Source organism: Perissodus microlepis, chromosome 5 (assembly GCF_051167445.1).
Source record: "Perissodus microlepis isolate ML-2025 ecotype Zambia chromosome 5, ASM5116744v1, whole genome shotgun sequence".
Taxonomy (NCBI): domain Eukaryota; kingdom Metazoa; phylum Chordata; class Actinopteri; order Cichliformes; family Cichlidae; genus Perissodus; species Perissodus microlepis.
Genome location: NC_140465.1, coordinates 15541084 through 15545135, shown reverse-complemented (window position 1 = coordinate 15545135; position 4052 = coordinate 15541084).

The following is a 4052-nucleotide window of genomic DNA, read 5'->3' as shown; positions in this document are numbered from 1 at the left end:
TGCTGCTTTTGTTGTTCTTATGGTTTGCATCTGCGCAAATGGGAAACTTTGGACCACGCAGAATAAAATGAACTAATTCACAATCAAAGTCCACGCTTTAAAATACAGAACCAAGTTCACAAACCAAAAACGAATTAGTCCACCTGCATGTTTTAGCTATTCTTTTTCAAAACCTCAACCTGCCATCCTAAATACTCTATTTTCTCTTCAAAAATGAAATAAATTACTGTTTACTACTATAGAATCACAGAAAGATAAATGCAAAGAAATGTACAAAACACAGTCTTTCAATTTTACATTTTTATGTATCAGGACATAATAATAATCCAGCCCTTAGCAGGTCTTATAATTATGTAAATACACTGCAGTAAGAAAGATAATTCAGAAGTGGAAAACATTCAGTTTCAGGGAAACTGCAAAAAATCCAAGAGCTACAGGCCTCAGTTAGCATCTTAAATATTAAAGTTCATGACAGTACAGTTCAAACAGACTAAACAAGTATGGCTTACTTGAAAAGAAGAAAGCCTCCTTACTATAAAAAGACCATGGCAGCATGGTTTTCAAAGCACTGCTCAGGTTTTGCATTTAAACAAACCACCAAACTTCTGGAACAGTCTCCTTTGGACAGACAAGAGAGTCGAGGTGTTTGATGCACAGTGCTGTATTCGGGGAAAACCAAACACAGCCTATCAGCACAAATACATCACATCACCAGTCAAGCACGGTGGTGGAGGGGGTGACGATTTGGGTTTGTTTAGCAGTCACAGGACCTGGGCACCTTGGAGTCATTAAGTCTGAAAGGCCATCTGTCCGACAGGCAAAGTTTGGGCAAAATTAGGTCAAGCAACAGGTCAATGATCCCAAACACACCAGCAAACCCATAACAGAATGACTGAAAAAGAAACAAATCAAGGTGCTGCAACAGCCCAATGTCCAGACCTCAACCTGATTGAGATGCTGTGAGAGAGCTGCAGATAAATCAGTGGTTACAACCCTCAATGAAAAAAAGCAACCTGGTACAGAAGAGAATAATGTGAGGGACTGATAGAGTCCCACAGAAAACAATTACTTCACATTATTGCTGCTAAAGATGGTGCTGCAAGCTACTGATTTTCACACGTTGCTTCTGCATTTTAGCGTACTTTTTGCGAAAAAATAATAATAAAATAAAATAAATAATGATGTGGTGTAAGATGTCGTGTTTGGTAGTTATGTATATACAATGTATATGTAAAATCTTTATTTTTACCATGATGGTAAAGACTGATAGCTGCAAACAGATGAAGTTCATTATTTCCCATTTTTGACCACATTTTAAAATTGGACTTACTTGTTTTCAGACAGGATTATGAGCTTACTTTGTCTCATAGGATTGGAATTGTAGTTGGTTTTTTTATTTGTTTATTTGTTGAAATCCCATTGATAGAGTGTTCTGGAAATTTAGAAAATATAATTTAAAATGAGGAAGTTGAATCTGAACAGTGCCGTGACTGTAGCAAGAAAATCGGTAGCACTTCATAATATGGAAGGAATTTCAAGGTATTTTATCTTAGAATAACAAGGTAATTATATTTACATACAAATGCTTATCCGTAGATACACTGGAATAAGGGGTGAAAATTCCAGTTTTTACAGGAAAGAAGAAATTATTATATATTACGTTTAAGTAGTGATTAACTTCCATGTATTTCTGCATAGAAATAAACATATTTCCCTGACTGACTCTGTAAATGGGTAATACCTTTAATGGAAGCAGGCTGAGGTGGCATAGTTTTCCGATCTTACAGCGTAATTACACATTATTTTTGTTTGTAGGAGGGATTTTTGACTATTCAGTTATACTCTGATAAGAGATGTAAAATGTGATAAGGATTGTTCTCCCTTTCACTGTTTACAGTGATTTGCATTCAGAAGCTTTTGATAAAAAATAAATACAACACACACAAAAGGAAATTATACTGAATGCAACAAACACAACAAGAACATGAAAAAATAACACTTGGATAAACAAATTGAAATAAGCATAACAGGACAAACACCATTTAATAGGAAATATTTTTTTCTTTTCATTTACTTAATCTCGTCCTTCAGTTGAGGGCATTTGTTCAAAAAGTGCAACTGATCCTGTCTGTGCAGACATCATTATTATTATTACGTTTGGTCAAATTTACACCAAAAAGATAATCAAAAAGATAATAGAAAAATAAAAATTCTATTCACATGACTCTACTTTTTACAGCCTTTTTGTAACTTATGATTGAAAAGTTTGCACGTCATTCATTAAAAGACAATAAGGAGCCTTTGACCTACAAAGTTTAATGGTGTTTACTTTTTTAACTGTAAGTAGGAAACACTTTGTATCACAATTTCACATAATCGAAGAAGATTTCATTTAATTCTAGGAGAACTGCACCCAGCTGTGGGCTGTATTATCAAGTGCTAATGGTAAAACTGGTTTCTTATTTATCTATCCTACCTTTAAGATTAAAATGTACATAAAATATTTCAATTTACCAAATCAGACTGTACCATTAAAACATTTAAGACTAGGAAGACCTTCTAATGTTTAAACTCATTGCTGCTTAATATCTGCAGTACAATAAAAAATAAAAAGAGGACGAATTTATTGCAGACTATTATGCAAATTAACACTTGAAGGAGCCCAAATAATAGACTAAATTCAACATATATGTGAAAAAAATTGTAGGTATAAGTGCATTACACTAGCATGATGAGCTCTATCTTTCTATTCTGGCAGCATGCTGTCTAGAATGGGTAAAATTATGCTAACCTGGCCAAACACTTTGTCTTAGAACATTAAATTTTATGTGTATAATAGTTTTAGGAGAAAATTCTGTTAAAATTCTGTATTCAAATCAATAAAATGATCATTTTAGATCACATTTCAAATGTGTCAACCATTACTTACTTACTGTACAGTCAAAGTCAACATTTACCAACACTTAAATGAAGTTGCAGGTGGAAGTTAGACAGTTTAGGGTTAACTAGGGTTAACTAGCTAACTTGTATCCGTTTGTGTTGAGTTTCCTGCTTTATTTTGCTCATGTTCAATTCTCATCATGAGTCAATGTGAGCTTTTTATGCTCATAGCTACATAATATTTATAACCACCTCAAGACTGACTGGACAAATACCTGTTTCAGACTGTACTCACACCAGCCCCCCACCCCCAACTGTCCTGCTCTCACAGTGCCCTACAGATCCAAGCCAAGTACACTTCTGTTTGTCACAGCATCTCAGCTCCTTTCCTGCTCTTAGCTCTCTCACTATGCATTCTTGAAAAGCACTTTTGCAAAGCACAATGTGGTTCGTGATTTCATGCATTTTGTGGCTTACTTGGGGAAGCTGTGACATACTGGCCTGACAGATATTTGCTGTTTATCTAACAAGGAGATTTTCACTGTGGCAGCTCTCAGTGAGGAAGCCTTAAGATGTGATTACAGCAGTTATGCATACCATGTCCGGTACACCGTCATCACACTCAAACAAACTGAACTCAAGCGAAGAACTGAACACCTGGTGTTAGCGCACCATTAGAGAGGAAATGGGAAATATTACATGATATTAACCATAAAAGTAAATGTCTTATTTTCTAACATTATAAACATTAAAACAATACATGCTAACAACGTTAGCCTGAACATTATTTCACATTATTATATAGCTTTTTTAATTTGTGTTTTTTCAGGAAGTTAATGATGTTTGTTAGTCCTTTGTAATCTTTAACGAAATCTGTTTTAAGGGGGGGGGGTGTTTTTTTGTTGTTGTTGTTGTTGTTTTTTACTAATGAAACCAATTTTATACATGTTCAACAGTTCAGAGTAAACTAAACATTTGCTCTTGTTCTTTCTCTTATCTTTCTCCTCACCCATGACCAAACGTGGTAGATGTGTGCCGCTGCCTGATCTTGCAAGTTTTTTCCTGTGAAAACAATATTTTTCCTTCCCAAAATCACCTAATGCTTTTGCGTTTTTCTCTCTAACACTGTAGGGTGTTTATCTTGCAGTATAAATTGCCTTGATGAGACTGCT